This window comes from Anolis carolinensis, chromosome 6 (assembly GCF_035594765.1).
Source record: "Anolis carolinensis isolate JA03-04 chromosome 6, rAnoCar3.1.pri, whole genome shotgun sequence".
In the NCBI taxonomy this organism is placed as follows: domain Eukaryota; kingdom Metazoa; phylum Chordata; class Lepidosauria; order Squamata; family Dactyloidae; genus Anolis; species Anolis carolinensis.
Window position 1 is genome coordinate 104837309 of NC_085846.1, and position 11223 is coordinate 104848531.

Here is an 11223-nt window from a genome sequence, read left to right on the forward strand (position 1 = left end):
TGGTTTATAATAAGGGTAGAAAGAATATTGGTAATTTATTATTCATTCTCGTTTTTTTTTAAAGGAAACACCATTAGGAATCACGATAAACCAACAAAGGTTTTGTGCAGCTTTCCCCTGATATTCAAATGTCCTGAAGTATTTAAGATGAATTGTTCTGCAGAGGGAATTATATCAAAACATAAAATAAAACACTGTTTTTGAAAGGAAGCAATTTTATGTAAAAAATTGTGAGATGAGGTGTTTTTAAAAAACATGTCTAATATTCAGTATTGCAATTACAGATTTGTAACCTAGGGTGCATGTATGTAAAGCTATTGATTTAATTAGCCTTCTCTAGTTCAGACTATCAATAGGATTCAAGCCAATATTATTGTGGAGTAAAATCTATGTTGGAACAACTGATCAAGAGTGTTGATTTCCAATGTACTCTAAATCAAATGCTCATAGTACTTGCTCCTGAATACATTTAACTTTTGAATAGCTAGATATCTCAATAATTTGACCATCTCAAATGCCAGGGCCAGATTTAACAGTCTTCATTGTGCAGCATTAGGAAAATGCTACTGGTATGCTCTGAATGAGGATTGATTGTGATCTTATGAAGATGAAATAATAGCGAAAACTTTAATTCATGTCCTTGCTGTATAACTTTCATAATAACAAGCATAATAGATAATTGCTCTGCTATTAAAAATGGTCTGGAAGGACATTGGGATAAATCTGAAATATTTATTGAATGAAATAAGTTAAATTTCCACTTCTTTGTCCAAAAGTTCTGCAAGAATCTTTTTATCCTAACTGCCATATGTGCCTCACACATTTATTCGTTGTGTAATATAATAGTTTGAATATGTGCCTGAATGCTGGATATAGACTTCCATATTTATGGAATATAGGTTCCTGATCTTCTGTTGGAATTTGTTAGGTCCTCTGATAACTCCAAGATAGATCCTCATATGATAACTTCTGAAATAGGTATATCATAGAACCACCCAGAGGAGCTATCAAATTTCTGGAGAGACTGATTTCCCCCCTGGGCTATGAAAATAAAATATGGAATGTGTGGTTAATTATTGGGGTCTTAGTGTGTGCATGTGTGTGTAACTTATTCTAAATGCACAAAATGTAAATATTCTAAGATTTCTGATTGAACACTTTGTTTAACAGTGTAATAACTATGGCTAGAATCCTGTTCAGCAGTTATGATATTTTAAATTGGTCATGAATAACCAATTGCAGCCCCCAAACCAAGCTTCATAGGCTGAAAACACCCCGATTTTGTAGATTAGTAGAGACTCATATAGTGCAGTTAAATGCAATTAAACTACATTATATGAGGCTACACTGCATTATTTGGTATAGTAAATGGAGCCCTAGCCAAAGCATTAAACACCCCCAAACAGAGGCCCCATCTACACTGCCATATAATACAGTTTGACACTTCATTATATGGTCAGTGTATGCCAGTGGTTCTCAACCTGTGGGTACCCAGATGTTTTGGGCTTCAACTCCCAGAAATCCTAATAGCTGGTAAACTGGCTGGGATCTCTGGGAGTTGTAGGCCAGAACACCTGGGAACCTGCAGGTTGAGAACCATTAGTGTAGACTCATATAATGTGGTTAAACTGCATTATATGTGTCTGCACTGATCATATAATGCAGTTTCAAATTGAATTATGTGGCAGTGTAGAAGGGGCCTGGGTCACTGCAAGCATGGGCCCAAAGCTAGAGTAGATTCACTGCCCCATAGAAATGGAAGCCTTCAGTACCTACTGGAAGCTCTGGAAGCTTGGATAGTCTTGCCATCACAAGTGCTTTCCAATTTGATTAAATAGAACAACAACAACAACAACAACAACAACAACAACAACAACAACAACAAACACTTTCACAGTTTTTCAATCCTAGGTGTGAAAAACCCCCACAATTTGGTTGAATTGATAGAAGAAATGAGTGGAAGCACAAATCCTCATCTGAATGACGGCAAAAAGATACTAGCCTGTGTAAAGTGACATCTAGAGAAGTTGTGACTCAATTTCAAGCACATGGCAGGAGATAGTGCTAGAAGTGCTGTCACTTCTGCATTTATCTTTTAACAGTGACTTCTGCAAATAGGATCTTGCCAGTCTCTCTCACCAAAATACGTAACAAACAGAATGGTGTTGCGCCCTGGCAATGTTGCCAAATGCTGACAAATAAAACTGAGCAGGTCAGTGTGGTGCAGCCAACAGAACGCAGCAAAGATCATGCCGTCATGTAAGAATGGTAATTGCCATGACTTCATCATATCCTTTGCTTCATGATTTAAACCACAGAATGAAGAGGAAATGAATAGGGAAGTAGGAAAGGGGTTTTACAAAGAATCCCCAATGGGAAGTGTTTTTGACTTAAAAAAAGAAACAAATTAAGACTAAGTCAGAAAGTAAGAAGGAGAAGCAGGAAGGGGAAGTAGAAGAGGTCCATAAGCAGATGTAGCTCTGGCAGATCTGCATTATTACTGAATTTTTATATTCATGCACTATGTATCCAGTTTTACAATGCAAACATCTCCCTGTACTGAGATTCAGCTTTAATTTCTAAGTAAACTTTAGGAAAATGTGAAAGGCTGGAAAAGAGGTTTTCTTTTAGTCAGCTTAGGCTGACTAAAACATTCTACTGAGTAAAATACCAAATCTTACTTCTGACAAGCATTTTTAGGCATTCAGAGAGTCGTAATTTGGGAAAACTTCTACTAATGTTGTCATTGTTGGCATAAGGTTGCTGAACTCTGACATGACATCTCTGCAAAGTCTGTGGAATGTGTAAATTTTAAAGTTCCTGAGCACTTCTGTTATGTGTACTCATTTTGTAGTCCAATAACCTGATGATAGAATGTTTCTTATTAAAAAGCACAGACTTTGGGAGTTTTTGGGCTGTATGGTCATGTTCCAGCATTATTCTCTCCTGATGTTTCACCTGCCTCTGTGGCTGGCATCCTCAAAGGTTTGTTCAGAGGTCTGTTGGAAATGAGGCAAGTGGGGTATGTGTGTGTGTGTGTATATATATATGTGTGTGTGTGTGTGTGTGTGTGTGTGTGTGTGGAATGTCCAGGGTAGAACAAAGATCTCTTGTCTGTTTGAAGCAAGTGTGAATGTTGCAATTAGCCAGCTTGATTAGCATTGAGTAGCCTTGCAGCTGCAGAACCTGGCTGTTGCTGCCTAGGGGCATCCTTTGTTTGGGAGGTGTTAACTGACACTTGATGGTTTGATGTCTGGGATTCCCCTCTTTTTTGAGTGCTGTTCTTTATTTACTATCTTGATTCTATTTTTTTTAAAAAAATACTGGTAACTAGATTATTTTTCATCAACAAAGCATACTTCTTGTTTATTCTACATAACTGGCAATTCAAAAGCATAAATCTAATGCTGATCTAAATCATGATTGTGTAATTGTATAATTACAGCATTTTTGAAGAAAGACCCTGCTTCTTTGCAGAGTTGCATGAATGTCTATAGAAAAACTCTTTCTAGTTTGGAACAATTATGTTCAGCCACTGCAATATGTAATACTTAAAAGATACTTCATGGCTGCAATCCAAGCATAAGTGTCTGCATGTAGAGATAAGCTACTCCACCACTATATTACACGCAAATAATATAGCTACATTTGTCCAACATATGTCAACAGAAAGCTGCTGTTGCACAACTGCAATGCACAATGTTAAATATGTAACCAACAATTTCTGTGCACAATGCACAAAACAATGTGCTGCCACAATTTATAGGGTGCAACCACAATGTGCAACATTGTTGTATTTGCAGCTGTCAACTGAACCCATTTATGGTGCTATGGCTATTTCACATTGTATGCACTATATTACATTGTATGCACTTAGGGTGAATCTAGGCATGTGAAATTGTTGCAGTTTGATGCTTCTTTCACTGTCAGAGAAAATGTTATTAAATCTTTGATTTGTAGTTTGGCGGGGCACCAGCACTCTCTGGCAGAGAAGGCTAAAGAGCTTGTAAAACTATAGCTCCCATGATTACATAGCATGGCATCAAACTGGATTAATTTGACAGTGTAGCTGCTCCTTAACTCATGCCTATGTCATTGAGTGTCAGTCTATGTGTTCATGCATACACCTACTTCATGTACTTCTTATAAGAATATACAAAGCTTGGAAAAGTTACTTCTTTGAATTACAATGCTCAGTTTCCTCCAGACAGCATGCTCCTTGAGAAATGCAATCTTTTCTGAATTCCAACATAAACCAAGTTCAGGGCTTGGAAAATACAACTTGCCAATAGCCATGCAAGCTGGGGAACTCTGGGAAGGATAGTCAAAAAGAGTAACATTTCCAAGCTCTCAGAATATGTCATTAAAGACCCATAAATGAAACAGAACATAAAAGAGAAACTCTGCCAGTAATCACAGGCCTGACTTTAAATTGCCCTAGCGCTCAGGCTAATGGACTTTAAATCATACTGAAACCAGTTACATCAGATTACAGGCAAACATGCCTTTTGTGCTGTGATGTTTGAGAACTCATGAATAATAAGGTTAATGTAATGGATGAGCAACAAGGAAATAAATGGCTGTCCTCAAGCACCATAAATAAACTAAGCAACTAATCCCAGATCTGATAGTTTCAGTGGGACTTAGCGGAGCTGACTTTTCACCCAGTCAATCAGACAGCTGTCCTTGTGCCTTGAGTATGCAGGAGATCAAAGTAGACATGGTGGTTAATGCTTGAATACATTCAACATTCTTCTTCTTCAACAGCAGTATTTAGAAGAGGACTCTGCACACATTGCATTGGGAGGGGGTTAACCCTATCTCTTTTTCCTGTGGCCACTCTGAAAATGTCACCATTATCATAGACTGGAGGTCATGATTCCCCCAGGATTAATTGCAGCAAGTAGAAAAAGGAGATTCCACATAAACATTAGGAAGAACCTTAACAGAGTGGAGTGCCGCAGGGTTCTGTCCCGGGCCAGTTCTGTTCAACATCTTTATTAATGACTTAGATGAAGGGCTAGAAGGTATGATCATCAAGTTTGCAGCTGAAACCAAATTGGGATAGATAGCTAATACTCCAGAAGACAGGGAGAGAGTTCAATACGATCTTAACAGATTAGACAGATGTGCCAAAACTAACAAAATGAAGTTCAACAGGGACAAATGCAAGATACTCCACTTAGGCACAAAAAAATGAAATGCAAAGATACAGAATGGGGGATGCCTGGCTCGACAGCAGTACATGTGAAAAATATCTTGGAGTCCTGATGGACAACAAATTAAACATGAGCCAACAATGTGACATGACAGCAAAAAAAGCCAGTGCAATTTTGGCCTGCATAAATAGGAGTATAGTGTCTAGATCCAGGGAAGTCATGCTCCCCCTCTATTCTGCCTTGGTCAGACCACACCTGGAATCACACTGTGTCCAATTCTGGGCACCAAAATTTAAGGGAGATGTTGACAAGCTGGAATGTTTCCAGAGGAGGGTGACTAAAATGATTAAGGGTCTTGAGAACAAGCCCTATGAGGAGCGGCTTAAAGAACTGGACATGTTTAGCCTGCAGAAGAGAAGGATGAGAGGAGACATGATAGCCATCTATAAATATGTGAGGGGAAGTCATAGGGAGGAGGGAGCAGGCTTGTTTTCTTCCTGCCTTGAGACTACAGTGTAGTACAATGGCTTCAACTACAAGAAAGGAGATTCCATCTGAATATTAGGACAAACTTCCTAACTCTGAGAGCTGTTCCACAGTGGAACTCTCTGCCCTGGACTGTGGTGGAGGCTCCTTCTGTGGAAGCTATTAAACAAATGGTGTGATAGCAGAGAGAGTGGAGAGGGTTAGTGTTTCTTTTAAGTTCTCTTAGAATTTTAAGTTCACCCTTCCCTGTTCTACCCAGAGATGCTTCAATTGTTGAACAAAAATTAATGTACATGCCTTATATTGTCTGATGGATAGGTTGACCCAGTTCTGGGGGTGCTTATATATGAGTATATATAGTAATTACAACTGAATTAAAATACAACTTGGAAAACATCATCCAAGTTCAGGGGCAATGTTGCTGCTGTAAGTTATGCACTATGTTATTGCATGGCAGTCAATTTGCTGCCAAAATTCTAGTATGATTTTGACAAAAGGCAAATCCTTTCCCATAGAGATGAAAATAACCACACCCTACAGATTTCAGTGATAGACAGGTACTTTTTTCCAGGATGAGTCACAAGAACACAAAAATTAATGTTAACAAAACAGGATTCTGTTTCCTATGTTTCATTTCCATTTTCTAATAAGCAGATGGTCTGTTGTTGACCCAACCCAGAATGAAGGAACAGAACATTATAAATTAACTGAATTAAAGCTACATCTGTATTATCTACCATAACAGCAATGGGAAAAGCTTATCGTTGTATTTCCTGAACATTTTAACTAGCTTAGGTGGCGTGTTTCAAACACCAAGCACGTCCCCTATTCTATACTGTCCAGCTTTTCTGATTTGGCAGAGACAGCCCTGATTAATCTTTTTCTGTCCTATGTTTTCAGCTGCTTTTAAACTGTCCCAGTTTTTCTCTTCTCTTCCCACATTCCTCCATTGAACCTAACTTACTCCATTAGCTGTAAACTGAATTTAGATGTAATAGTAGTTTGCACTCAATTAATTCATTGGAGGGAGAGGAGAGGGCAGAGTCTTGCTATTCCTTGTAGACTCAAGGAAAAGCAAACTGTTCCAGCCTCTTCTAACATCTCATGAATAATGTTTTCTCTTTTGACCACATTCTTATGTTGCTCACTCCAAAGCGAACCCCTTTTCATGTGTGAAATCTTAGAGGTATGGCATATAGATAGATCAAGTTGGTTTGTGGAGAATACCAATTTGACTACCATCTAGCTAACAAGGGCACAGTGTTTCTTCTCTGGATCAAGAGTATTGCTTGTACAATGCATCATCTTGCAAGATAAGTGCAGCTAGAAGAAGGTTGTATCATATAGTGACTATGTGGTGGCTGATGGACAAGGCATTCCAGGAGAAAATTGTGCAAGCAAAAACATGTGGTCTCTTCACAAAGGGGAAAACCCTGACTCTGTTTATTTTCTCTGCCTTGAAGGGTAGGCAGCCCTGTGGAATCCCTATGAAAAAGAAAAACATAACAAAATGTTCCCATACCGTAATAAAGTGCAAATTCCTTTTGTCAAGTGAAGAACAAGGATAAGCACAGCCAGCTAGACAAGCTAAAGATGAGGTAAGCTAGACTTGCTGGTCATGTGAAAAATCCTTCTAAGGGATGGCAGGGTGAAAGAAAAGGAAACTGTGAAGAAACAGGTCATATGACGCATGCAAGTGCTGTATTTTTGTTGTAAAAGGATAGATGCTGAAAACTGAATCAATTCCAGATTTTGGGAAAGAAAACCTAATGAGAAACTGAATCTAGTCTTTAACGAGGTCCAAATTCAAAGATTTTGGCCAAGTTATATATGAAGGATTCCCCCCTGCCTCAGAACATTGGCAAGCAAAACTAATCTTTAAGAAGAACAGGTTTACAGGCTGCTTTCTTTTGACAGTACTAGAAACTTAGGCCATGAGAGATGTGTGATATATGGTGCTGAGAATCAGATCTTTTCAACTGACTGAGTCCTTCACTTGTTGGTTTGGATTTCTAACACATCCCATACTTGAATTTAAAGATAGTTACAACTAAGGCAAACAGGCCAACTAAAACCATGCCCAAGATATTACATTGTGCTTGCATAATATACTATATATACTCAAGTATAAGTCTAGACATTTTAGTAAAAACTTGGGTCAACATATCTACAGGTCAAACTGAATTAATTTTACAGACCAGATGTACCCTGACTTTCTCCTCAAAGGTAGAAATGAATAATTTCAATAATTTCTTTCTTGCTGTGAGAAATTGGGATATATTATCATAGCCAATATTCCTGGAGCTGAGATAATAGATGTTCTTCCCCCTTTTTAATTGAACGATCTAAATTGAGTTCTCTGATTCACGATCTGCAAGGTTACTATATTTCATGTGGGTTTTTTCCCAGTTTCCATCATATGGGATGTCAATTATATTTTCCTGATTATATACAAATTAATGCACACAATAAGAAACATGCATGTTTGGAAAATTCATACAAACATGCTTTAATCAATAGGTTAAAGGGTGAGTTACCTAAGGGGGAAAAGGATTTATAATAAAACATTTATGAGTTTCATTCAGTAAGGAGAAAAAAAAGCCTCACATTGTCAGATATGGAAATTGGACAGGATGAAAACACAGTAAAAATGAAACTGACAGATTTTTACATCCTTGTTCTAGAGGGAGTATGTGTTACATCCACCTTCTCCTATATACATTCAATATGACAAAGATGTTAAGAGGTTAGGTATAATTGGGTTCCTGACAATACTGATATCACTTGCATTCTCCATCGTTTTAGATTTCCCCAACACTGTCACATAAACTCATATAAATTGGGACTGAACCACATTTGTGTTTCCTGTCTGAAAATTGAAAACTGCAAGTAGTCCCCTTGGAATTGCATTATGACTATAGTGTAAGAGCCTTCAGAGATTTCCTCCAAATTTTCACTCAAAAATGCACTGGCAGCCAAATACAGAAACCTGTATTTCTCATCTGTACATCATCTGGTTATAGCTGAGTGGGAAAACATGTAAGCCCATGTGGTTATCAAATTTAATAGGGGAAATGCATCGAGAAGCTTTCCCAGTTGGTCCAAGGGAGAGCTGGTGGATTAGTCTCTCGGACTGCCATGACCTTTCCCACAGGGTTATTTAAATATCCCAAACCACAGAGATGTTAAAAATGCATGGAAGTATATACATTTTTTGCATCAACACAGGTTATTGTAAAAATTGCACTTCATAAAATAGATGCATACATTTCATAGTTGTTGGGTTTTCTTTTCAAGTCCTCTATTGCAGTTTCTAAACAAATAATTTCCATTTCAAATAGAAAAGCCTGGGAAAAAAATAGACAAAGTGACTGCAGAGTAGACATTTTGTTTATTTTCTTGAAGACATTCTTTAAGTGCACATTAAAGAGAAGAAATAAACCAAATTTTCTTTATCGCCTGGGGATAGAGAAATGGGGACTGAGAGTTTTCTTTTGATTGGTTCTCAGAGCCATGCAAAATAGCAGGGATTGTGTTTTCATTTGTGTCTTTTAAGTTGTCCCAGTTAATATTCAGAATAATAATGCAATATTATATTGGTGGGAGCCAACCCCATATTCAAAAGATGCCTAAATCTAGTCATAGTTGTCCCTTCTAGATGATGATAGAGCTTTTCACCACTTTGGCCACAAGTAAGACTCTGAAAGAAAGATAAAAGGGTATTTGTGGCTAATGTCCTATTAGTTGTATTTGTGGCTAATGTCCTATTAATGTCATATGTATTATACATACATACAAGTTGTGTTCTATATATGTGTTCTAATTTGCATATATATTTTTCCTAAGAGATGCATTCATGGACGTATGACCAGGTTGTCCAAACCACATTAAAATGCATTTTAGAAATATATGCAGAAGAAGGTTTATGGAATATTTTTCATGGAACTATATTAGCAAACATATTCTTTATTTGATGAAAAGCAACACACACCTGGCAATCTATGGACTTTTGACCTCAAATTGCATCTGCAGTTATGTTCTGTCCAGGAGGTGTCGAGCTGGTAAATCTGGAAGGGGAAGAGAAAAAACTCTTCAACAGCATGAATTTCTCACACATCCTTGCTACAGTATTGAGTATTGGCTTGGAAAATGTTGAATGTTCTATGTAGTAAGTTTTTTCATATGTCCCAAATGCCAGGGATGTATGTATGACAGCAGGTGGCCCTCATTGGAAATAAAATTGAAGCGTCAAAGTTTGAGAAGGCTCAAAAGGCGATATGAGAAATGTGGAGTCAAATTATTTCAAGGGAACTTGTTTTTTTTCATCCACATGTCATTAATTACACCAAAATGAGAAAAGCATGAAAGAAACTGGGACATCTAAGGAAAATGTTTCTAAGTACAGAAGATCAATTGCAAGGACAATAATACCAAGCCAGTGGGTTTACCGATCCCTACTGCCATTTCTTTGAGACCCAAGCAAAAAGGTCACCAATTGTAAAGCTTTGGCCCAGTAGGAGATCAAATCTGAGGGAGGAAAAACTCCTGAGAATGGAGCAATCTCTGACACATTTTGCAAACCTCATCTGGTTCCAGTTTAGTACAGTTATTTAAGAAACATGTATCTACTAAGCGAAGGGAAATGTAAGCTTTTCCAAACTGACTGGAGTAATGGGAAATGAGGGATGGAGGCAAAACTGACTCATGACAGCATGGTGGAAATTGCACAACTCATGTGGGGAATCTGTTTTACACACAGCAGGCCACATGAAGATGTCTCCATGTGGTTATCATTCAAGAGGCCACCGATGAGAAGTAAAGGTAATGGATGATTCAGACTGTAGAGATCAAGAGACTGAGGTTTTTGAATAACAAAACAAAAGTTCATGGACATCCAGTCTCTTATTGTTATTTCTTTCTAAAAAAAAATCCATTCATTTTGCTAAGACATTGACAATGGTTACAAATAACATGCATCCAGGACCTGTGGTAAAGGATGCCCCTTTGGCATAATATGGGGAGGTTTATTTACCCTATTTATATCCCGTCCTTCTCTACCCCAAAGAGAACTCAAGACAGCTTATATATGGCAATTATTCAGTGCTTTAAACACATACAAAACATTAAGCTTAAAATAGATTGAAAGTATGAAACTTGGGAGAGAAGGCCCTGGGTTTTTTCTCCTTCTAAGTAAAGGTTGGCTGGGATGAGTAATTCACAGCATTGGATTTCACTTCAGGGCCAGGTATTTTGCCCAAAGGAATCCATGAAGGTGGTCACAGGTTGATATCTGGCTTCAGCCAGACCCACCTTAGGTTGCTCCCCTTCCTCTTTTTATTCATGTGTATCTAACATTAAATAGGATTTTAGGTCAAATAAAGTGGCCCTTGTTTAACCCAAAAACTTTGTGTCTGGTTCATCCTTTCATGGTTGATCATCAATCCTTCCTACTCCCAAATAATGAAGATATAATGAAGGACAACAAATGTGTAGCTTAACAAAAGATAAGCATGCATTTTGTTCCTTAAGTGTGACTTTTGAAGTGATTTAATAGTTGTGTAGATAGGCTTTGATATTG

The 11223-nt window shown here is 37.8% G+C and overlaps 1 long non-coding RNA gene across 1 annotated transcript; it reads right to left on the reverse strand.

The window, feature by feature from the left end:
• Nucleotides 1–9017: 9017 nt before the first annotated feature.
• LOC134292412 (uncharacterized) lies at nucleotides 9018–10532 on the reverse strand. The gene is made up of 2 exons (XR_009999657.1): nucleotides 9637–10532; nucleotides 9018–9345 (listed from the first exon to the last, which is right to left on the reverse strand). It is a non-coding gene; the product is annotated as an uncharacterized LOC134292412 (long non-coding RNA).
• Nucleotides 10533–11223: the final 691 nt, after the last annotated feature.